Source organism: Nicotiana tabacum, chromosome 19 (genome assembly GCF_000715075.1).
Source record: "Nicotiana tabacum cultivar K326 chromosome 19, ASM71507v2, whole genome shotgun sequence".
Taxonomy (NCBI): Eukaryota; Viridiplantae; Streptophyta; class Magnoliopsida; order Solanales; family Solanaceae; genus Nicotiana; species Nicotiana tabacum.
In genome coordinates, this window is record NC_134098.1 from 72,305,001 (window position 1) to 72,332,209 (window position 27,209).

Sequence of the window (27,209 nt, forward strand, 5' to 3'; positions counted from 1 at the left end):
TACTGAATAGGAAAGATCTTGCTTGATTATACGTATATATGGTTAACCATAAGCAAATCTTGCTTTTAAAGAAATTAAATCTCACATTATAGTCAAATGATCCACCCTAAAATGACTTAGTTTTCAAAGTCCATAACAGAACCATCAATCCATTCTGTTTTCATTCCTAAATTTAAAAGACATGGGAAAAATCACTGTCTTCCTCCTTCTAACCCTCATTCTTTCACAAATTGTTTCTTCAAGCCATGACTGGAGGCATAGTCATGGTCTTGGCAAACTTTACTTAACCAAGTTATTGAAAAAAGAATCAGCCATTGACAAAAATAGCCATTTTAGTTCAGCCCTTGATTATTTAGAATTGGATAAAGTTGTTCTTCCTCAGGAGGGGTTGAAAGACAAAGATCAAATCAAGAGATTGCCGGGTCAACCACCTGTCAAATTCAAACAATATGGTGGATATGTCACAGTCAACGAATCTGCTGGTCGTGCATTGTTTTATTATTTTGTTGAAGCTGAGAATTCCAAGTCATTGCCCCTCCTTCTTTGGCTTAATGGAGGTACACAAATTTGGTTGGTTGACATAATTAATCCTTTTCTCTTACTAGCGGATGATTGTTACATGCTCACAGTGTATCGTATTATATTGTACTGCATTGTATTGTATTATATTATTTGATGATTAATATAATGTTTGGATAAATTTTATCGTTTGTCGTTTCATAATGTGATGCACCAATAATATGAAAAACAAACTTGCAATATTACTAAGAAAAAATAGGATACAAAATAGAATTATAATATAAAAAAATAGGGTAAAAAATAAAATATAATTATTTAATAATAAGGAAGGGCAAGATGGGAGAAAAAAACAAAGTAACGACGCCACCACATCAAATCTGTCTTTACATAAAATGGCACGTTTCGTTGTTATGCAGCGATAGATTTAACGATACGATAAAATAAAATTTAAGTAACAATCAAAACAAATATTGTATTTAAAGTAATAATACGATACAACACAATATTTAACAACCAACCAAACAAGCGGTAAGATAGTTACTATTAATGTGCAGATAGAGACTGGTCTAGGATGGTTCGGCTCGAACTATTTATGCATATACAGAAAAACATTTAACATATACATATAAGATTACGCTCATTCTAAATCCGTAAACTCTTGATTTTGAATGCGTTGAATTTCATTTTTGATAGGTCCTGGTTGCTCTTCAATTGCCTATGGAGCTATGGAGGAACTTGGGCCCTTTAGAGTCCACAGTAATGGAAAGACATTGTATAGGAATCACTATGCATGGAATCATGGTAATTATTATTCCCTAAATTTTAATTTAAATGATACATTTTGCTTATCGAGAGATTAGTTTAATTTAGTATTTTAAAATTAAAATTTAGATATTTAAAAACTACACGAAAAGTATTATAAGTTGTAATTTTTCTCATGTCAATATGATAAAAAAAATATTTTAAAATATTGATAAACTTCACACAGTTTGACTCTCGATAAACGAAATATGCATCTAAATTGAAATGGTGGGAGTACTCATTATTTTTTTAGTGAGTTTTATAACTTTTTCCTGTTGCAATTGAGAAAATAATTAACTTCAACTTAATTTGAACATTTATTTCATATTTATAGAGGCAAACGTGCTATTCTTGGAATCTCCTGCTGGAGTAGGATTTTCATATTCAAATACAAGTTCTGACGTCAAATCAAATGGAGATAGAACTACTGCCGTTGACAATGTAATATTCTTATTGAATTGGATCCGTTCCCAGAGTACAAAAATAGAGATTTTTATATTGCTGGTGAGAGCTACGCTGGGCATTTTGTACCTCAATTGGCACAAGGAATTCTCCACCATAACAAGCTTCCTAAGAAGACTTTTATCAACCTAAAGGGAATAATGGTAAAGTTCCATAGTTATTTTACTCACCCTTAATCTCCCCTGTTTAAAGCTTTTCATAGTTGGATTGCTATGCTATTTCTTTTTATAACTGTGAATCATTCACGTTAGGTGCCTAGACTATTTCAATAATCGTCCACTAAAGTTTAGCCAAATGTAAAGAAGTTACTTTGACATTTTTTGTCTTGCTATAATTTGAATTCTGATTTCTCATAATTTTCACCCATTTTATTGCTAGAATAGAATTCCGTAAGGAAAGATTCTTGGGCTTGAATTTTAATGCTATTTTTTTATATACTAGCCTTACCTTTATGCTTGTCAACGAGGTAGCCATAAATGTTTGCGTGGAACAATGATTGCTTCCATGGAGAATTTCTGCTCTTCACTCAATACTAAAGAAAAAAGCAGAAATTTTTATTTTTCTTAAACATATGATGAGTCTTCAGATAAGAACTTGACTTTTTTTTAATAATGCAGATTGGTAATGCAGTGATAAATTATGAGACTGATAGAAAAGGGATGTATGAGTACCATGCAAGTCATGCCTTGATTCCAGATGAGATTTTAGAGCAAATTGAGAGATACTGCAATTTCTCAGACAAGGCCCTTCCTCAATCACAAGAGTGCGACAATGCCATTGATATTGCTATAGCTGATACTGAACCCATTGATGTTTACAACATTTATGCCCCCTTATGCTCTAATTCTGAGCTCACTCTTCAGCCCAAGAAAACTTCAGTAAGTTACTGTGCTTGAGTTTTTAACTTGTCATTGGCTTGAATTTAAACTAATCATTTGAATGACTAGTAAAAATGTAGAGAACTTACTGTGCTAGACAAACTAAGCTTTTTTAATATTGTACTGAGACGAGTTTAAATGACCGAGCAATATGGAAAGTGAGGATTAGAAAATGTTTGTACATATGGAGACTCTTGAGGTTTATGTAAAACTTATCCTTGTTACCTTGATGATAAAGTTAAAAAGATGGTCTATAGAGTCAGTGGCGAAACCAAGAATTTCTTCAAGGGTGTTCAAACTTGAAAGAAGTAAAAAAAATTCTCCGACAAAAAGTGTTCAATATATATTATATACCTCTAAAATCTACTATATTACTTATATACACAGTATATTTTTCCGACGAAGGATGGTCAATTGACCGCACCCTTTAAGACATGTAGCTTTGCCGTTGTATAGAGTGGACATATGGAAGACTCCTTTATGTAAATGAAACTTTATATATGTAGCACTTTGTTTATTAAATTCATTGTATTCTTTTAGCGTATTTGCACTAACAAGAAGATTTAATTTATGGAATATTGTAGCAAGTGATCGATCCATGCAGTGATGATTATGTAATTGCATACATGAATCGTCCTGATGTTCAAAAGCTTCTCCATGCCAATGTCACCAAAATTAAGTATAATTGGCAGCCATGCAGGTATTTTCACTACATAATTTAGACAGTCTTCATTTGCATTGTATACATCCCCACTACCTTTCTCCTCTGTTTTCTATTTTTGTCAAATCAAAACATAGAGAAAAATTAGATTTTAAGTTACATCGACAATGTAACGTAACTATTTTTAATGCTATCAGTTCAATTTAAACCTATCATAAGAGTAAAATTATAATTTTTACCAGGTTAACAATTATGATGCTTATCACATAAAGTTATAAATATAGCAGTGATGTCATAGAAAGTTGGACAGATAGCCCATTAACAATAATTCCTCTTCTCAAAGAACTTATGGAAAATGGAGTACGAGTGTGGATATTCAGGTGAACACTTTTAACTCCTCAAGCCACCATTTTCTTGTTTGTTTTTTTCCTTTTCTATTGTGTTAACTGTTACAGTACTATTTAATTTCTTAGTTGTTTTAATATATTTATACATGGGTTTGTAAATGCAGCGGGGACACTGATGGAATAGTACCAGTAACATCGACTAAGAAATCTATTAAGAAGATGAAGCTTCTTACTAAAACACCTTGGTATCCCTGGTTCCACAATGATGAGGTGTGTTTCGACTATTTTTAATTTAAGTGATTAGGTGAGCGACTATTTAAGTTAATTTTTTTATTTTTTTTATTTTTATATTTAGGTTGGTGGATATGCACAAGTATACATAGGAAACTTGACATTTGCTACAGTGAGAGGAGCAGGACATCAAGTGCCAAGTTATCAGCCTGCTAGAGCTCTTTCACTGGTTAAGCACTTCCTTGCAGGAACAGAGCTCCCCAATTCTCCACGACACAAAAATAATAACGTAGTTATATAATTCCGATATTGACAATTTTTCCTTTTTAATAATGTATACGTGGATTTTAGTCAACACGTCACAATGAAACAAAATAATATACCAATATCAATGACTTCCTTTCTTTTTTACTTTCTTATCGATGCAATATCAGGTATTGTTGGTTATTTTACCCATAAAGTTATATAATAAGGATATCAAGCCTTATAGCCTGTTTGGTTGTGGTTCTTTCTGGCCAAAAATGAATTTTTGCCAAAGTTAAAGTGTTTGGCCAAGGTTTTAGAAGAAGAAAAAATACTTTTGAATAGAATCAAAAGCAGTTTTTGAGAAGAAAAATATGTGTTTTTGAGTAGAATTATAAGCTGATTTTGAGAAGCAGAAAAAAATAGTTTTTTCCTAAAAGTATTTTTTTTGAAAAGTACTTATGAGAAAAATACACTTAAAAGCACATTTTAAAATTTTGATCAAACACTAATTACTATTCAAAAGTGCTTTTAAAATTAATCAGTCAAATATAAACTATTTTTCACTAAAAATAAATTTTAAAATCACTTTTAAAATAATACTTTACAAAATAAATTAATTTTAGAAGTTTAGCAAAATATGCTATTAGACTCTAACCTAATACTCCTCCCACTAGTGAAGCTATGGATGCGCCCGCGCAAGCTTGTCAGTAAGAAATTGGAAAAGCCTAGTAAAGAGACTCTTTGACATACCCGTTGATCATTTGATAAACACGGTAAAATTGTGGTGAATGTGAATCTTGTAATATTATTTGTTCTATGTTTTTATTGATCATACACCTTTTTGCATGGTTATAAGTTAAATAATGTCTAAAAACTTTAAGGTTTTTAGTTTGGGGTCCACCCCATAAATGAAAAAGGAAACAAAAACTAAAACTTTAAGGTTTTGATGACGATGACAACGTTGCAGATGCATTTTGCAACTGCAAATTGCAAGTAAACCAATTCTCATTGGTTAAACTTTCGGCTGCTTCACCTATCAATAGAAGTCTTCGGCTTTTCATTTCGACACATCAAACTCAGAGAGAAATATATTTGAGAGCATAAAGAGCTATGTGAGGTATTCATAAACGATGTAATCTGTGAGAAAAAATACATAATGTGAGCGATATTGTAGTGAAATGAGAATCTCAAAAGAAGGTTATTCTTTTGAGTGTGTAGTGGTCGCTGGAGTATTTTACTCGGGACTATAAAGTATAAAATTCCTCATTATAGTAGATTACTTTGCCCCTCGTGGGCTCGTGGTTTTTTTCCTTATTCAGAAGGATTTTTCACATTAAAATATGTTCTTGCTGTTCTTTTTGTTGATTATTGTATCACGGTACTACGTTATTATTTCGCTGTTATTACCGTTAATATTATTTCTGTGGGAGGTTTATTCCCAACAACTGGTATCAGAGCACAAGTTCTGCTCGTTCACATAAATATTGTTCACAGTCGGTAGTCCTATACTCGGTAAAAAAATAAAATATCCGACTAAAGCACGAGGTAGTAAAATTCAACGGAGATGGTGGTTTCTCAATATGGCAAAGAAGGATGAGATGATTACACAAGGTATTAGATAGTGATGCCAAGAAGCCTGATACCATGAATGCTGAGGATTGAGCTGACTTGGATGAAAAGGCTGCTAGTGCAATCAGGTTGCACTTATTAGATGATGTGGTAAATAACATCATTGATGAAGACATTGCATGTGGCATTTGGACAAGGTTGAAAAGTCTATACATGTCCAAAACATTGACAAATAAATTATACCTGAACAAGCAATTATACGCCCTACATATTGGTGAACGTACAATTTTTTTTATCACATTTAAATGTGTTTAATGGACTAATTACGCAGCTTGCCAACCTCGGAATAAAGATTGAAGAAGAGGATAAAGCCATCTTACTCCTGAACTCGTTGTCATCTTCGTACGATAATTTGGCAATAACCATCTTGCACGGTAAAACCACTATTGAGTTGAAGGGCGTCACATTGGCTCTTCTACTCAATAAGAAGATGAGAAAAAGCCTGACAATCAAGGACAGACTCTCATCACAGAAGGTAGCTGCAGAAGTTACCAAAGGAGTTCGAGCAACTATGGTAAATCCGGAGTTCATGGAAAGTCCAAAAACCGATCCAAATCAAAAGTCAGAAACTGCTATAATTACGATCAACCGGGTCACTTCAAAAGAGATTGCCCAAATTAAAAAAGGACAAAGGTGAAAGTAGTGGCCAGAAGAATGACGACAACACAACCGCCATGATGCAAAACAATAATAATGTTGTTCTCTTTATAAATGAGGAAGATGAATGCATGCACTTGGAAAGTCCAGAGTCGGAATGGGTAGTTGACACATCAGCATCTTACCATGCAACATCGGTAAGAGAAATTTTTTGCAGATATGTAAAAAGTGATTTCAGCACAGTGAGAATGGGTAACACGAGTTACTCAAAGATGGTGGGGATTTGTGATATTTGTATCAAGAAAAATGTTGGATACACATTGGTTCTAAAAGACGAGCAGCATGTACCTGATTCGCGGATGAACTCAATCTCGGGGATAGCTTTTGTCACGCCCCAAACTCGGGGAGCGCGACCGGCGCTCAACCGAGTGAACCCGGCCGAGCAAGCCTATTAGATTTCTTCTACCCAAACTCATCCATGAATAAAGAGGAGATGCACTCCATTAATCAAACACTGAAAATATTTTGTTAACGACTCTCATTCATTCCATTAGCAACTTCGTTCATAATTTCCAAGGTATTAGAAGTTTATAGGTATAATGAAAAACATGTTTGCCAAATAGCAACATTTCTAATTCAATACCCAACATCATACACCACCCACAACATGTCTAAGGATCCTCTAAATATGACAGAAGAATAGTATGGAAGTGCCGGCAACAAGGTTCCGGCTATACCTCAAGACACAAAGTGTAACATCAAGTGACATCAGGCCCGGAATAGAATAAGGCTTACCAAAACCTGCTGAATAGGGAGTAACTGCTAACGAGGACCAAAGTTGCACCGCTGATAAATCACCTGCATCCATTGAAGATGCAGCGCCCCCGGCAAAAGGGACGTTAGTACATATGGAATAGTACTAGTATGTAAAGCTAACTGTCCACTTTCAAAATAAAATACCAATGTAAGAAGGAGAAAATCCATAGAAATAACAGGTCACAATCAATGATATTCAAATGCCAAGTTAAAACATAATAATTTTCAAAATATGAAGATAACACTAGGAAGTGATAATCAAATTAGGATGATAATATTATTTTTGGTTGGGAGATCTTTAGCACTGATATACCACTGTTCACAATACCAATGTTCACAATACCAGTGTTCACAATACCGCTGGTCACAATACCAATGTTCACAATACCGATGTTTATAATACCAATGCCACCGTACTTTTAGCACGGAGTCCGATCACGACTCGATCGGCTAGGCTATCTCATTAAAGAATCAACCACAATTACTATCAATACCAATACCACCGTAATTTTAGTACGGAGTCCGATCACGACCCAATCGGCTAGGCTATCTCATTAGAGAATCAATCACAATTACTATCAATACCAATACCACCGTAATTTTAGCACGGAGTCCGATCACGACCCGATCGGCTAGGCCATCTTATTAGAGAATCAACCACAATTACTATCAATACCAATACTACCATAATTTTAGCACGGAGTCCGATCACGACCGATCGGTTAGGCTGTCTTATTTGAAGACATCAACCAAAATCTCAATTTCAATTATAATTTCCAGCACAATCACCACCATGTGTGCGATATGGTATCCGATCACGACCCGATCGGCTAGGTTGTCTTATTCGAGACATCAACCCTTTTATATCAATCAATCTTATCCCAATTAAGAGAAATAATTTTATCACATCAATGTCATCCCAAATAAGGGGAATAATTCACAAAAATAACATAGGTAAAAATGTATTTACCTCATCATCTTTCACATTGTATAAATCTCCACTAGTATTTTCTGCCAATAACAATAACAATATTTCCTTGGCTCTTTTGGCAATTCACAAGATTCTTTATTCAAGGCACGGTGGCCATATTTGTTATTCCACACTGTTATTTCTTCTCTCTCATGTATCATCATCATAAATATCAACATACATATAATATTCCGAAAATCACAACTTTAAGTTCATTAGAAATGAACAATTTAAGCACCATAGATTTTTTTCCGAGAAATGGAGTAAAATAATTGGCAATTGATGCGCAAGTTAAAATCATCAACAAATAACACACCATTTATTCTTGACACATTTTTCCCACAAAGGGCAATACACAATTTTCACTAACGAATATGCAAAGAACGCAAAACACATTGAAAATACTCACAAATCATAATGTCTGTTAAAACAGCCACATATGAGCATGACTTGAGTTTATAGGCTTTTAGGCAATTCTATTTTCGAAGTCAATTCAGAATAGTTGAATCAAGGCTCATTTCATAACTTTTCTCATATCATTTCATTTCATTGGCTACATTGGCCACAAGTATAACTTTCACTTATATCAATCATCGCATTTCATACTTTTTTCACATCTTTTAATTCCATTGGCACCATTGGCCACAAGTATAACTTTCACTTATATCAATCATCTCATTTCATACTTCTTTCACATCTTTATAGGTTTTCAACAGTAAAACATTTCCAATCAAGGCTTTAGGTATACATATAAGCAATTAAGAGTCTTAAGCATATTGAGTTTTCTCACACAATTTGGAATCATAACCTTCAATTGAAACACAATTCAAAGACATAGCATTTTAAAACACATATCATTCTTGAACACATTCCCAAAGGATAACATAATGTGTTAGGAACATTCGGAACACGTTTTGAATACTTAATTCTCGACACTTTTCTTATTCAGGACAATCGAATTTATTGGGAACAACTCGGAACATAGAATAAGGAACTTGAGACAACCATTCTTAATGCACTTCAACCTTAGCCTTAGGGCTCTTCTTAGATCATAAACCATTCTTAATGCACTTCATACATATATTATCATGATTAATTGATATCATTCATATAATAGTCCTTGTCTAGACATAAAATAATATAATTAGCGCACATCAACTTTCTTAATAGCACTTAAGTACTTCGAAATATTTTCGGGGTGTTGCAACTTTGGACCGAGATGGATACGAGAACTACTTTGAAAATAAAAAGTGGATACTCACCAAGGGATCATTGATAATTGCAAAGGGAGTTGCCCGTGGCACGTTGTATGGGACAAATGCAGAAATACGTCGAGGTGAATTAAACGCGACATTGATAAGTGGGGATTTTGATAGAAGAATAGTATGCAGAAATACCACCCACAACATGTCTACGGAGCCTCTAAATATGACAGAAGAATAGTATGGAAGTGTCGGCAACAAGGCCCCGGCTATACCTCAAGACACAAAGTGTAACATCAAGTGACATCGGGCCCGGAATAGAATAGGGCTCACCAAAACATGCTGAATAGGGAGTAACTGCTAACGAGGACCAAAGTTACACCGCTGATGAATCAGCTGCATCCATTGAAGATGCAGCGCCCCCGGCAAAAGGGACGTTAGTACATATGGAATAGTACTATTATGTAAAGCTAACTGTCCTCTTTCAAAATAGAATACCAATGTAAGAAGGGGAAAATCCATAGAAACAACAAGTCACAATCAATGATATTCAAATGCCAAGTTAAACATAATAATTTCCAAAATATGAAGATAACACTGGGAAGTGATAATCAAATTAGGATGATAATATTATTTTTGGTTAGGAGATCTTTAGCACTGATACACCACTGTTCACAATACCAATGTTCACAATACCAATATTCACAATACCACAATATCGATGGTCACAATACCAATGTTCACAATACCGATGTTCACAATACCAATGCCACTGTACTTTTAGCAAGGAGTCTGATCACGACCCGATCGGCTAGGTTATCTAATTAGAGAATCAACCACAATTACTATCAATACCAATACTACCGTAATTGTAGTACGGAGTCCGATCATGACCCGATCGGCTAGGTTATCTCATTAGAGAATCAACCACAATTACTATCAATACCAATACCACCGTAATTTTAGTACGGAGTCCGATCATGACCCAATCGGTTAGGTTATCTCATTAGAGAATCAACCACAATTACTATCAATACCAATACCACCATAATTTTAGTACGGAGTCCGATCACGACCCGATCGGCTAGGCTATCTCTTTAGAGAATCAACCACAATTACTATCAATACCAATACCACCGTAATTTTAGCACGGAGTCCGATCACGACCCGATCGGCTAGGCTGTCTTATTTGAAGACATCAACCAAAATCTCAATTTCAACTACAATTTCCAGCACAATCACCACTATGTGTGCGACATGGTGTTCGATCACGACCCGATCAGCTAGGCTGTCTTATTCGAGACATCAACCCTTTTATATCAATCAATCTTATTCCAATTTAGAGGAATAATTTTATCACATCAATATCATCCCAAATAAGGGGAATAATTCACAAAAATAACATAGGTGCAAATGTATTTACCTCATCATCTTCCACATTGTATAAATCTCCACTAGTATTTTCAACCAATAACAACAACAATATTTCCTTAGCTCTTTTGGCCATTTACAATATTCTTTATTCAAGGCACGGTGGCCATATTTATTATTCCACACTTTTATTTCTCCCCTCTCATGTATCATCATCATAAATATCAACATATATATAATATTCCAAAAATCACAACTTTAAGTTCGTTAGAAATGAACAATTTAAGTACCATAGATTTCTTTTCGAGAAATGGAGTAAAATAATTGGCAATTGATGCGCAAGTTAAAATCATCAGCAAATAACACACCATTTATTCTTGACACATTTTCCCCACAAAGGGCAATACACAATTTCCACTCACGAATATGCGAAGAACGTGAAGCACATTGAAAATACTCACAAATCATAACGTTTGTTAAAACAACTACATATCAGCATGACTTGAGTTTATAGGCTTTTAGGCAATTCTATTTTCGAAGTCAATTCGAAATAGTTGAATTAAGGCTCATTTCATAACCTTTCTCACATCATTTCATTTCATTGGCTCCATTGGCCACGAGTATAACTTTCACTTATATTAATCATCGCATTTCATACTTCTTTCACATCTTTTAATTCCATTGGCACCATTGGCCACAAGTATAACTTTCACTTATATCAATCATCGCATTTCATACTTCTTTCACATGTTTATAGGTTATCAACAGTAAGACATTTTCAATCAAGGCTTTAGGTACACATATGAGCCATTAAGAGTCTTAAGCATATTAAGTTTTCTCACACAATTTGGAATCATAACCTTCAATTGAAACACAATTCAAAGACATAGAATTTTAATACACATATCATTTTTGAACACATTCCCAAAGGATAACATAATGTGTTAGGAACATTCGGAACACGTTTTGAAAACTTAATTCTCGACATTTTGCTTATTCGGGACAATCGAATTTATTGGGAACAACTCGGAACATAGAATAAGGAACTTGAGACAACCATACTTGAAACTTATAAGAACATCATTGAATTCAATTCTAAGAGAGTAGTTTAGCCAACATACCTTGCTTTGAGCTTTTCTTAAATTACTACAACGTTCCGAAAATTCTAGCAATCCCAATCTATTTTGAGACATAACAAAATTGAACCATTATTAGGAAGATATTCATGATCTCGGCTCATTTGAGCATTTTATCAAACACTAGGTGTGTAAATTTAACTACAAGATTCTTCTACAAGGTTTCCTTCATTCCATAACCCAATTTTTACCTATTTGAGCTCAACAATCTTCCCACAAATCTTATTGGTACATATATGTATACATAATACTCTCACACCCAAGAATCATACTTCTCATGGCCTACTTTTAATCAAAATCCCGAAATTTAGGGCTAGGGAGTAGAATCTTACCTATTAGATGAAGATCTTGTGAAATCTTCAAGCCTTGAGCAAGAATTGATGAACAAAATAGCTAGGTCTTCTCTTTCTCTCTCTAATATAGCTCTCTCCTCTCTATACAAAATCACATTTTACCTTCTAAAATGACCCCCTAAGGCCTTATATCAAAATTGGATCGGATATGAAAATTTCCAAAAATGACCCCCGAAGTCAATTATGTGGTGCAATTGTGCTATAGCATAATCGTTTTGTGGGCAGCAGAATTGCAGCATAATCAATTGTGCGATAGCATAATTGCAGCATAATCAATTATGCGACAGCATAGTTGCAGCATAATAGTTTGTTCGTCTCTGCTCCACTTTGCGATGCTTATGCGGTCCGCGGAACTGTTTTACGGTCGTGAAATTAATCGCAGATTCAGCCTTTGGTAATTTGGTCATAACTTCTTGTAAGAGTGTCTAAATGACAAACGGTTTGAAGCGTGGAAAACTAGACACATAGTCCTTTCTTTTTATAGGTAATACACCATATAACTATTCATATCAAGATAGGTATGCTCGTTTGAAGTTAGGTCTTGTGCTAACTCACTTAAAACTTTATCCCATCATAAAATTTTCAACTTGCCTTAGCCTTAGGGATCTTCTTAGATCATAAACCATTCTTAATGCAACTCATACATATATTATCATGATCAATTGATATCATTCATATAATAGTCCTTGTCTACACACAAAATAATTTAATTAGCGCACATCAACTTTCTTAATAGCGCTTAAGTACTTTGAAATATTTTCGGGGTATTGCAGCTTTGGACCGAGATGGATACGAGAACTACTTTGCAAATAAAAAGTGGATACTCACCAAGGGATCATTGATAATTGCAAAGGGAGTTGCCCGTGGCACGTTGTATGGGACAAATGCAGAAATACGTCGAGGTGAATTAAACGCGACATTGATAAGTGGGGATTTTGACTACTTATTAACTCCTTTTAGCTTTTGTTTTAGTCCAAAAACATTGAATTCTGTCCCCAAAACTAATGAAATTTTGCAAAATTGCAGGTATGCTGGAAGTTTGGTCTCCCGAGATGAAATCCAACTCAAAAAGGAGTGTTCCTAAGCACAAGGCAATAAAGGACGCAGAAGCACAAATGTGCGATCCACAGAAGGAATTCTGCGGCCGCAGAAGAGATTGCGGACCGTAGAATTCCATCTGTGGCCATAAACCAAGGAGAAAGGCTTAGCAGAACTTTGTGCAAAGTGCATACCACACATGAATTGTGTGGCCGCAAAACTGGACTAAGAGTCGAAGATCAGAGAGTATGCAAAAAGACCAAGTCCAGAAGCCTCTGTGAATTGTGGACCACACAAGAATTGTGAGGCCGCAACCTAGAAATGTGCGTCCGCAAAAGATTGCCTCGCGGCCGCAGTTCAGAAATATGCGGCCATAGAAATCCACTTCTTGCCAGATGAATAAATCTACGGATCGCACATGTGCGGCCACAGAACCTCCTGAGGGGTATTTTTTTTTTGATATTTTCAGTATTGTATAAATAGACAAGTTTTACAAAATTAGGTCGAGTTTGAGCATCTGAAGTTGTTGTAGCCATTTTTCCTTACTACTTTAGAAAGTTTTACATTACTTTGGTGTATTTACATTAGGTTTCATCATTTTAATCTTCCATTATGGGTTTAATTAGCTTTTCTTCCTTATTTTCTTCAAACCCCATTATGAGAAGCTAGACTTTTACTAGGGTTATGACCCAACCCTAGTGTGAAAACCTTATGGGTATCTAATTTAGTGCTGGTTTATGATTGGGTGATAATTATTTAGCTTAGTTCATGCTCCAATTTTAGAATTAATGGTTGCAAACATTGATTCATGCCTATTTGACTTAGTCTCTACTTGAGAAAGAGGGACCTAGTCTAGGATAACTTAGCTAACAAGGAATTGGGTCAATTGAGAGATTGATTAACCCAATTAAAGGGTTCAACCTAGAGATAGTAATAACCCGACTTGAGCTCTTATCAACTGTTTTGGTTGATACCCATTTGGACTTGAGAAAGCCAAATTGGAAAAAATTACTCTCTGACTGAGAGGTATTGAGTGGGTAACGTAGAGTTGAGAGCTATAATACACCCCGATCAACAAAACAAGCATTAACGTCTTTATCCCATCAGGCAAACACCTAGGCTATGGTCACAGCCCTAGGCCTTTAAACTATTTGAAAAAAACACCAAAAATACTGATTCGTTTCTAGTTTCTTTTCTTAACTTATAATTGCTAGAGTAAATTTAGAAATAGAAGTCAAAACATGTTGTGGAAGTGCAATTTAGCTATTCATTTCGCTTTTGCCAAGTGCATCCTCCTAACACCCCTAGTAACTCCCTGTGGAAATCGACCCCGATTCTTGTTGGGTACTATTATTCTAACGACTATTTCCACTCACTATTGAGTGTGGATTGGATGTGGATCATTTTTTGTCGCCGTTGTTGGGGAGTTAAAAACGATGTTAGCTATATATTTGGGTGTGTTTTTGGAATATCTTATTTTCCTTACGTGTTACTAACTTGTTTGAGAAATCGTAGGTACAACCATGACTAACAATGAGCTCGAAAATTTGCCTTTGGGGGATGTGGGCATTGAGGATGACCAAGTTGATGAGGTTCCTCTTGTACCTCAAGCCAATAGAAGAGGTTGAGTGCCTCATGACAATGTCTCCGCTCCACCTCCACCTCCACCACGAGCGGCTCCACACCGGGTGTTACCCAATAAAGGACATGCTAGTGCAATAGTCCCTTCCCATATTAGGACGGGCAACTTTTAAATCACCAATATGATGCTCACTTTGCTAGAGCAATGAGGTTTCTTCATCAGTGCTCCAAGTCAAAATGCATACAAATATTTGAAGGGGTTTGTGGACACTTATTTGGGGAGAAAACAAACAAATGTATCCAAGGATGCATTGAGGCTAAGGCTTTTTCCCTTCTCTCTACAAGGGAAAGCTTTAGATTGGTTGGAACATTTGCCGAACCATTCCATTCACACTTGGGATGAGTTGGCGGAAAAGTTTATTTCTAAGTTCTTCTCTCCGGGGCACATGGCTACACTTCGGGATGAGATTTTGGCATTCAAGCAAGAGCCAAATGAACCACTACATGAGATATGGGAACATTATAGAACAATGGTTAAGGAATGTCCTAACAATGATATGATAGATAATATGATTCAACAAACTTTCTATCGTGGGATTAACACAACCAACCAATGTGTAGTGAATCAACTTTCCGGTGGGAACTTTATGACTACGCCTTACGCGGAGGCGTGTGAGATTTTAGATGAAATGGCGAAAACATCACCGGCGTGGCAATCCCGAACTAATGTTCCACAAGGTGATTCGAACGTGATCCACCTTCACAAAGAGTTGCATGACCATGGGCAAGCCATTGCCGAATTGACTACCACCATGAATCAATTAGCAAAGGCTCAACTTCAACAAGTGCAAAATCCTAAGAAAGTCAATGCCATAGAAGGAGTGAACATGATGGTGAACAAAAGAAGGACCAAGGGTCCACAAGTGCAACATCCTGTGGAGAATTATGTGCAAGAGGATACTGGTTTTGATCAAGATGATTCTTACAATGAACAAGAAGAGGAGGTGCAATATGTGAACAACTTCCAAGGGCAACGAAACAACTTCCAAGGCCCAAACCAACAATAATGGCGACCTCAAAACAATCAAGGGAATTGAAATTCTAACAACCAAGAAAATTGGAGTGGTGGAAATAATCAAGGGAATTGGTATAACAACAACAATCAAGGAAACTGGAGTGGCAATAATCAAGGAAATTGGGGGGGGGGAGGGGTTGTAACAATTACGATGGATGGAACAATAATCAAGGCAATCGGGGGTCGGGTTTTCAAAGGCCCTCAATGTATCAAAAACTGAGCAACCCGCCTCCTTATCCTTTTTATGGTCCAAGTTCTTCAAGCAATGAGATGGGGCATATTGAGAACATGTTCAAACAAATGATTGAAAATAATGCCGATTCGGATGCCCAACTTGCCTCACACAACGCATCGATCCGTAACTTAGAAGTTCAAATGGGGAAAATCTCTCAAGCTCTAAATTCTCGTCCTAAGGGGGCACTACTAAGTGACACGGTAGTAAACCCAAAGGGTGGAAACAACATGGGGCATGCCATGGCCGTTACTACAAGAAGTGGAAGAGGTGGGAATGTACCCACCTCAAGTCAAAAGCAACTTGTGGATGATGAGCAAGTGGTACAAGAAGAAGAGGTCCCCGAACAATGTGGTGCAATCAAATGATGAAGTTCGGATTGATATTGATGATAGTGTAGAAGAGACTCAAGAGGAGGTGAACCCGTCTAGGGATCACATTATTGACATACCAGAGCCGGTAGTGCAAAAGGCTAAGGCATCATTGCCTAAGCCTCCACCTCCATACCCTCAAAGACTTGCCAAGAAAAATGGCGAGAATCAATTCAAGAAGTTCATTTAAATGATGATGAATCTCTCAATCAATGTTCCATTAGTTGAAGCCTTGGTACAAATGCCCGGTTATGCAAAGTTTATAAAGGATCTCATGACAAAGAGGCGGTCAATGAATTTTGAAACTATCAAAGTCACTCATCAAGTGAGTGCAATTGTGAATTCAATGGCTCCTAAGTTAGAGGATCCCAGTACTTTCATGGTTCCTTGTATAATTGGAAGTGCCGAGTTTGTTAAGCTCTTTGTGATCTTGGGGGAAGTATCAATTTGATGCCCTATTCGGTTTTCAAGACCTTGGGAATTGGGCAACCTAGACCCACCTCTATGATATTGTAAATAGCCGATCGTACTATAAAGAGACCTTTGGGAGTGATTGAAGATGTCTTTGTTCGTGTTGATAAATTTATTCTTCCGATGGATTTTGTCATTCTAGATTGTGAAGTCGATTATGAGGTGCCGATTATTCTTGGAAAACCTTTCCTTGCAACGGGGAAGGCTCTTTGTGATGTTAAAGTCGGAGAACTCACCTTCCGGGTGGGTGATGAACAAGTGATTTTCCATGTGTGTAAGTCCATGCGGCAACCAAATAGCAACGAGGTGTGCTCTTTTGTGGACTTGGTGACCGATGTTATTGTTGATGACACAAGTGTTATGATCAACGTTGGTGATATGTTGGAGGCCATCTTGCTCAACTTTGATGATGACGAGATGGATGGCTTTATGGAATGTGTGAACTCTTTGTAAGGAATGGGGTCGTACAATTATGCACCCCGAAAATTATATTTGTATCTTGAAAATAGGACAACTCCTCCCACGAAACCTTCCATTGAAAATCCTCCTACCTTGGAGTTAAAGCCATTGCCTCTACATCTTCGATATGAATTTCTTGGCCCTTGTTCTACTTTACCGGTTATTCTTTCCTCTTGTTTGACTAACGTGCAGGTAGATTCTACATTGGCATTGCTACGAAATAGGAAGAAGGCTATTAGGTTAACATTGGAAGATATTCGGGGGATAAGCCCCACATTTTGCATGCATAAGATCAACTTGGAGGAAGGCTATTGAACATCAAAGGAGACTCAATGAGGCTATGCAAGAGTTTGTCAAAAAGGAGATTATCAAGTGGTTGGATGTCGGGGTTGTCTACCCCATCTCCGATAGTTCGTGGACTTCTCCGGTTCAATGTGTCCCGAAGAAGGGGGCATGACGGTGGTCACCAATGACAAGAATGAGTTGATTCCAACAAGAACGGTGACCGGATGGGGGGTGTGTATGGACTATTGCAAGCTCAACAAAGTCACAAGGAAGGATCATTTTCCACTTCTTTTCTTAGATCAAATGCTTGATAGATTGGCCAAACGTGCTTTATATTGCTTTCTTGATGGGTATTCAGGCTACAACCAAATTCTTATTACTCCGGAGGATCAAGAAAAAATAACCTTTATATGTCCCTATGGTACTTTCGCCTTCAAGAGGATGACATTTGCTTTGTTCAATGCATCGGCAATGTTTCAAAGGTGTATGATGGCTATCATCACAGACATGGTGGAGGACTACCTTGAAGTGTTCATGGATTACTTCTCGGTGGTAGGATATTCTTTTGATGATTGTCTTGAAAATTTGGATAAAGTGTTGGCAAGATGTGAAGAAACAAGTTTGGTGCTTAATTGGGAGAAGTGCCATTTCATGGTCGAGGAAGGCATTGTCCTTGGCCACAAAATCTCAAAGAATGGAATTGAAGTTGACAAGGCAAAGATTGAGGTGATTTCTAAACTTCCACCTCCATCTTCGATGAAGGGTGTGCGAAGTTTCTCAGGTCACGTGGGGTTTTACCGGCATTTCATCAAAGATTTCTCTAAGGTGGTGAACCCGTTGTGCAGGCTTCTTGAGAAGGATGCTAAGTTCAACTTCGATGATGATTGCATGAGAGCTTTTGAATTGTTAAAATTTAAGTTGACAACTACTCTCATCATCACCGCTCCAAATTGGAGTGTCCCTTTTGAACTTATGTGTGCTGCAAGTGATGTAGCGGCGGATTAACAAGATTTTTCACCCAGTCTACTATGCTAGTAAGACCATGAATAGTGCCCAAGTCAACTACACTGTTACAGAGAAATAACTCCTTGCCATTGTGTTTGCAATTGAGAAGTTCCGCCCGTACTTGATGGGTACAAAGGTCATTGTCCACACGGATCATGCGACACTTCATTATCTTATGAGGAAGAAAGATTTCAAAGCCCGGTTGATAAGATGGGTGATTTTGTTGCAAGAGTTTGATATTGACGTCCAAGATAGAAAAGGGAGTGAAAACCAAGTGGCGGACCACTTGTCTCGTTTGGAGGAGGAGGGGAGGCCGCATGATGGCCTTGAAATTAACGACTCCTTCCCCGATGAACAACTCTTGGCTATTTCAATGAAAGAGGTGCCATGGTTCGCGGATCTAGAAAATTTTCTTATGTGTGGAATCATCCCGATTGAGTTCTCTTCAAACCAAATGAAGAAGCTCAAACGGGATTGTCAAGAATATTATTGGAATGAACCATACCTTTTCCGGATTTATACTGATGGAGTGATTAGAAGATGTGTATCGGAAGAAGAGCAAGGTGAAATATTTGGGGCTTGTCATTTTTCGCCATATGGTGGTCATCATAATGGAGCAAAAACGGCGGTCAAAGTGCTAACTTGCGGTTTCTATTAGCCCACTCTTTACAGGGATGCTAGTGAGCTAGTAAAAAGATGTGATAAAAGTCAACGGGCTGGTGGAATCTCAAAGAAAAATGAAATGCCTCTCACTACCATTCTGGAGATTGATATTTTTGATGTGTGGGGTATTGACTTCATGGGTCCTTTTGTGAGTTCTTGTGGAAACACCTACATCTTGGTCGCGGTTGATTATGTTTCCAAATGGGTTGAAGCCGTTGCTCTACCCAACAATGAGGCGAGAAGTGTGGTGACGTTCTTGAAGAAGAATATTTTCATAAGGTTTGATACTCTGCGGGCTATTGTAAGCGATGTGGGATCACATTTTGCAACAAGGCTTTCGACACTTTACTTGACAAGTATGGTGGTACTCATAAGGTCACAACTCCCTATCATCACAAGCTAGCGGTCAAGTGGAAGTCTCCAACCGGGAGATAAAGAGTATTTTGTCCAAAACGATGAATGCTAATAGGACGGATTGGTCCAAGAAGCTTGATAATACACTATGGGCTTATCGTACGGCTTACAAAACACCTATCGGAATATTTCCATACCGGTTGGTATTCGGAAAAGCTTGTCATCTTCCTGTGGAACTAGAACACAAGGCCATGTGGGCTCTAAAGAAGTTGAATCTTTATTGGGATGTAACCGCTAACTTGAGGGTTGCACATTTAAATGAATTGGATGAGTTCCGGTACTATGCTTATGCAAGTTCGTCCCTGTACAAAGTCTGCAGAAGAGAATGCGGACCGCAGAATTCCATCTGCGGCCGCAAACCAAGGAGAAAATTTTAGAAGAACTTTGCGCAAAGTGCGGACCACGGATGAATTGTGTGGCCGCAGAAGAGTTGCCTTTGCGGCCGCAGCCCAGAAATATGCGGCCCCAGAAGATTGCCTCACAGCCGCAATTCAGAAATGTTCGGCCGCAGAACTTCACTTCCTGCCAGATGAAGAAATCTACGGACGGCACATGTGCGGCCGCAGAACCTCCCAAGGAGCATTTTTCCCCCGGATTTTCAGCTTTGTATAAATAGATGAGTTTTACAAAATTAGGTCAAGTTTGAACATCTGAAGTTGTTGTATCCATTTTTCTTTACTACTTTAGAAAGTTTTACATTACTTTGGTGTATTTACATTAGGTTTCATCACTTTTATCTTCCATTATGGGTTTAATTAGCTTTTCTTCCATATTTTCTTCAAAACCCATTATGAGAAGAAAGCATTTTATTAGGGTTGTGACCCAACCCTAGTGTGTAAACCTTATGGGTGATTAATTTTATGCTTGTTTATGATTGGGTGTTGATTATTTAGCTTAGTTCATGCTTCAATTTTAGAATTAATGGTTGCAAACATTGATTCATGCCTATTTGACTTAGTCTCTACTTGAGAAAGAGGGACCTAGTCTAGGATAACTTATCTAACAAGGAATTGGGTCAATTGAGAGATTGATTAACCCAATTAAAGGGTTCAACCTAGAGATAGTAATAACCTGACTTGAGCTCTTATCAACTATTTTGGTTGATACCCATTTGGACTTGAGAAATCCAAATTGGGAAAAATCACTCCCTGACCGAGAGGTATTGAGTGGGTAACATAGTGTTGAGAGCTATAATACACCCCAATCAACAAAACAAGCATTAATGTCTTTATCCCATCAGGCAAACACCTAGGTAATGGTCACAAACCTAGGCCTTTAAACTATTTGGAAAAAACACCAAAAACACTGATTCGCATCTAGTTTCTTTTCTTAGCTTATTATTACTAGAGTAAAATTAGAATTAGAAATCAAAACCTGTTGTGGAAGTGCAATTTAGCTATTTCTTTCGCTTTCGACAAGTGTATACTCCTAACACCCCTAGTAACTCCCTGTGGAAATCGACTCCGACTCTTGTTGGGTACTATTCTTCCAATGACTGTTTCCACTCACTATTGAGTGTGGATTAGACGTGGATCGGGCACAAAATGAGATTTCTGCATATTTATGGCATAAAAGAATGGGTTATATGAGCAAGAAGGGATTGCAGATTCTTGCCATAAGATCACTCATGTCTTTTACTAAAGGTACAATGGTAAAATCTTATGACTACCATTTATTTGGTATGCATCATAGAGTCTCATTTTAGACATCGTATGAAAGAAAATTCAGTATACTTGATTTGGTATATTCTGATATTTGTGGTCGAATGGAAATTAAATCGATGGGCGGTAACAAATATTTTGTTACTTTTATTAATGATGCTTCACAAAAATTGTGGGTTTATATCTTGAAAACCAAAGATCGGGTGTTTTAAGTTTTCTTGAAGTTTCATGCTTTGGTCGAAAGGGAGACAGGTCGAAAGTTAAAGCGTCTCCGAACTGACAATGGAGGTGAGTACACTTCAAGGGAATTTAAAGAGTATTGTTCGAGCCATGGGATCAGACATGAAAAGACAGTTCCTGAAACCCTATAACACAATGGTGTAGCTGAGAGTATGAACCACACCATTGTTGAGAAGGTGAGAAAGATGCACAAAATGGCTAAACTGCCTAAGTCATTCTAGGGTGAAGCAGTTCAGATAACTTGTTGCCTGATCAATAGGAGTCCACTACTTCCATTGGAGTTTGACATCCCATATAGAGTTTGGACCAACAAGGAGGTGTCCTACTCATATCTGAAGGTATTCGGTTGTAGAGCTTTTGCACGTGTACCGAAGGAGCAGAGAATAAAAATGGATGATAAATCTGTTTCCTGCATATTCATCGGATACGGAGATGAAGAATTCAGGTACAAATTATGGTTGAAGAAGAAGGTCATTAGAAGTAGAGATGTAATCATCCAAGAAAGTGAAGTTGGAACTGTAGATGATCAGTCAGAGAAGGCCAAGAATGGTATAATCCTTAACCTTGTTATCATTCCTTATACTTCTAACAATCCCGCAAGTGTAGAAAGCAGGACCAACAAGGTTGCCAAACAGGGGGAGAAACCTGATGAGGTTATTTAGCATGATGAGCAACTTGATGATGATGTCGAGCAAGTGGAGTACTCCACTCAGGGAGAAGAACTACCTCAACCTCTGAGAAGATCAGAAAGACCAAGGGTAGAGTCATGCAGGTACTATTCCAGAAAGTATGTCCTCATTAATGATGAGATGGAGCTAGAAAGTCTAGAGGAGGTGGTGTCACATCCAGAAAAGAACCAGTGGATGAGAGCCATGCAAGAAGAGATGGAATCTCTACAGAAAAATGGCATGTACAAGCTGGTTGAACTTCTAAAAGGTAAAATAACATTCAAATACAAATGGGTCTTTAAACTCAAGAAAGATAAAAATGGCAAGCTGGTCATATACAAAGCTCAATTGGTGGTAAAAGACTTCGAATAGAAGAAAGGTATTGATTTTGATGAAATATTCTCACTTGTTGTCAAAATAACTTTTATTCGAACAATTTTGAGCTTAGCATCTAGCCTAGATCTTGAAGTGGAGCAGTTGGACATGAAAACTGCGTTTCTTCATGGATATTTGGAAGAGGAGATTATATGGAGCAGCCAAAAGGATTTGAAGTAGCTGGAAAGAAACATATGGTATGCAAATTTAATAAAAGTCTACTTGTGCCAAGCAGACCTGGTACCAGTGACATAACTCCAAGATCACGGGGTCAAGTCCCCCGCTCAAAGAAACTGGGCCCAAAGTGAAGGGGTACGTATAGACATATGTAAAACCTTTCTGGGTTAAGGTAACCCACTCCACTAAGTCAGGAGCAATGATATTTAGGTCTGGACAGTTACAATCCTCCTTCACAGTGGGAATATTGGAAGGGCGAATAGAAGAAGGATACCTGCTAACAGCCCAAGTTCAAGGATTCGCAGAAGGGAACTTCTCTTTGAAGTCATTAATAGTGCTCAAGTGTTTAAGTATGATGGCGCTTACCGTAGGAGGATCAACATCGACATCAACCTCTTTATCTTTGCTTTTCTTCGGGCCTCCACCGAATACAAGACCATAGTTTTTAGAGGACTCAGTAAAAGAAGTCATGATAATAAAGAGTTTATCGGTTAAGAGCAAAGAAATTCGGAAAGAGATGAAAGTAGAAGGAGGTTAAGAGCAAAGAAGGTAATGAACTTATGAGGGTTTTGGAAGTGAAAGAGGTAAGATGATAAGTATAAGTAAAGATATAGACAGCAGAAATCATGGCCATGATTACCTCGAGACCCGGCGAAAATATTCCTAAATCGTGGGATAACACGTGTTCGGGGTATTAAATGCGAGGAGACGTGCGTCTTATCAAGCGTCAGAGACTGCTCAGAAAGTTTCAGAAAATTTCCCGCCAACTTCCCGATGACACAAAGATGTGCCACCGGAAATCATAGGGACTATCTCTATAGGGTAAAATTGGTTTATATTAAATGACCAAATTGTAGCGTGACACGTAGAACCGGATACATACGGAAGACAAATCGAGTAAGAACCAAGATCGGGGACGATAACTATAGTTGGTATCGAATAAACCCCGAAAGGAGCATAATCAATAGGAGTGGGTCAAATGTTTGTCACCAGATGACATTTAATAAAGAATATTTCCTAGTATTAAATAAGCAGCCATTGCAAAGAATTTCAGCATTCATGGCATGCCATTACACATTCATCAATGGCCCTCTTTATTGTCATTTAAGAGGGGTTTGATCCTAAGATCTTGTTTACTAGGTATAGTTGTAAATAGTAGTTTCAACAACCATTGTAAGGATACGAAATCTTTGGCAAAACATATGCTACATTCTATTCTCAAGCTAAATAATACAACTTTACTTTTTCTTGCATATTGTTCTTATTTTTGTTCTTGGAGACATTGCTCTCGTAGCCAAGCCTGCCATTTCCTTTGATTTTAACGCCAAGTCTTATCTTTAATATTATTTATTTAGCATTTTCGGATCAAATCATTTTACTTGTCTATAAACCATGTAACAAATTCAACTGTACTATTTTACGAGGAAACAGTTTGGCGCCCACCGTGGGGCTTAGACAGTTGTGTAATAGAGTTGATCCTTGCATCTATTACTAACTCGTTTGATTCTTTGTTTCATATCAAAGATCAAAAAATGGTAGCTAACAATATCAACATCGCACACAACGTTGAGGCACATGAAAATCTACCTCAACATGAGGATTCAATCAGTGACACAAGCAATGAGGGGGGCGTGGCAACTTCGGTCCATGGCGGATAATACCTATGACATGTGCGGGTACTAACTCCCGATGATGCTGAGGACGAACAGGTTACAGAAACGATAAGGATCTTGATAGAGCAATAGAAAGCCATCATGGGCCATATCTCGAGGCAGGACCAAGTCATGAAGGAATTGAAGCAGGCATTGTCAGGTGCTTCCAACAACGCGAACGCAAGAGACCCAGTTTTTCCCAGCGCTCCTGTAAATCAAATTGCTCAATGAGTTGATAACAACACCTCGAGGGGTGAGGTCAGTTTCGACACAGCCAGGGGAACCGGTAGTGGGTCCGGTAACGACAACGGTAATAATCCTTTCAAAACCAAACTCATGAGATTCATGAGGGAGATGAACAATCAGATGGATTAGAATACAAAGGAGATTCACGCCCGAATGGATTAGATTCCGGGCGCACAACCAGTTTTGAAGGGCCTACAATCGAAGAAGTACACCTAGTTATACAATGGCGGCGAAAGAAAATGACTTGGCTCAACATGAGATTTAGTTGGTTCTGCTGAAAAGGTTTGGGGAAACCCTCACGGAGGGGGCCTTGACATGATATTCGCTTTTACCTGAGCATTCAACTGATTCTTTTGAAATGCTCGCAGATTTGTTCATTAAGGCACAAGACGGGGCCAGGAAGGTCTATGCCAGGAAGGCGGACATATTCAGGATCACAGAGGGTGAGTCTGAATTACTGCGGGAGTTCTTTATTAGATTTCAAAAAGAGAGGATGTTGCTACCGACCATATCAGACGAATGGGCAGCGGAGGAATTCACTAAGGGTTTGAACCCGAGGAGCTCTGACGCCTCCCGAAAGTTGAAAGAAATCCTGCTCGAATTCCAAGCGACCACACGGGCGGATGTCCATAACCACTATGAGTTGAAGATAAGGACAGAGGATGATCAGCTTGGGTTTCCGACGTCAACCAAGGGGCAAGACCAAGACAAGAACCAGGACAAGTTCAAGGGTGACTTTGATGTAGACCGGTGATCTTCTAAAGGCTGCTTCTTGCCTTATGAGAGAGATGAGGGATGAGGAAGCAAAGGGTTCCGGTCCTCAGATAGGTTTGCTCAGGATAGAAGAACTAACCACGGCCGGAGCAACAGATCTCTCCAAGAAAAAGAGGTATCGGGGACCCGGGATTCCTCAATCCCAGGCTGTCAGATTATAATTTTACCATCTGCATAATGGAGCTGGTATCAGTAATAGGAAACATCAAAGAAGCATGATTTCTGAAACCAATCAGATCTGATCCCAACCAGAGGGATCCTAACTTATGGTGCGAGTATAATGGGACTCATGGCCATAGAATTGGAGACTGCCGGCATCTGCACGAGGAGGTCGCAATGCTTTTAAAAAATAATCATCTTAGGGAGTTTTTGAGTGACCGAGCCAAGAATAATTATGGCCGTAGCCGGGACAACGTCGAACCCTCGAAGATATGGGAAGACCCTCCTTGGCTAACTATCCATATGATTTTCAGAGGGAATGAAATCGACGGTGTAACTTTCTCGGTAGACAAGAAGACAAAAGTATCGGTGACCCACAGCAAGAGACTTCGGGAGGTCACCGAAGACGACATCACCTCCACGGAGGAAGACGCCGACGGACTTCTTCTGCCGTATAACGACTCCCTAGTAATTTCTCTTAATGTTCAGGATTTATAGATTAAACATGTTTGGGTTGACCTAGGAAGCTCAGCCAACATCATTCAATGAAGAGTGCTGGAATAAGCCAAATTAACCGAAAATATCACTCCGGCAACAAAGCTCCTCGTTGGGTTCAACTTGGCGAGTGTGACAACCCGAGGAGAGATCATGATGCCCACGAACACCGAAGGGGTTACGAATACCACCTTGTTTGAAGCGGTGGATTGTGACATGAGCTACAACATAATTTTTGGTATACCATTGTTGCATGAGATGAAGGTCGTGCCATCAACATATCACCAACTGCTGGAATTCTCGACCTTAGAGGGAATCAAGCAAATAAGATAAGATCAACCGGCAGCAAGAGAAATAAACACAATGTCAATTTCTAGCAGTAAAGGGAAGGAACCCAACAAATAGCAATTACAGGAACTGACGCCTGCTCTCGAGTCGAGCGAAGATGATAAAGGCGAGGAGTCGTCAGAATCCCACCAGGTACCGAGATACTTTTAGGTACCGGAAGAGACAGACGCGACCAAATTTATGGCAGAAGAACTCGAACAAGTGGCTTTGTTTGAGGAATTCTTGGAGAAAATATTTCACTTGGGAACAAGACTCAATCCCGAGCTCAGGCTAGGATTTATTAATTTCCTTAAAACTAATGTTGACTGTTTTACATGGTCGCACTCGGATATGACAGGTACCCACTAAAGGTAGTCGTGCAAAAGCTAATCCTGGACCCAAGCATCCCTCGGATAAGGTAAAAGAAACGCCCGATAGCCGAGGTCAAAAACAGGTTTGTGAAGGAAGAGGTAACTCGATTACTTGACATCGATTCAATCCGGGAGGTAAAATATCCCGCATGGATAGATAATGTAGTTGTAGTTCCGAAAAAGAATAACAAGTTTCGAATGTGCGCAGATTATAAAGACTTGAATAAGGCGTACCCTAAAGACTCGTTCCC

The 27,209-nt window shown here is 38.1% G+C and overlaps 1 pseudogene; it reads left to right on the forward strand.

Annotated features, from left to right (window-relative positions):
• Positions 1 to 181: 181 nt before the first annotated feature.
• LOC107797069 (serine carboxypeptidase-like 40) lies at positions 182 to 22,376 on the forward strand (annotated as a pseudogene).
• The last annotated feature ends 4,833 nt before the right edge of the window (positions 22,377 to 27,209 follow it).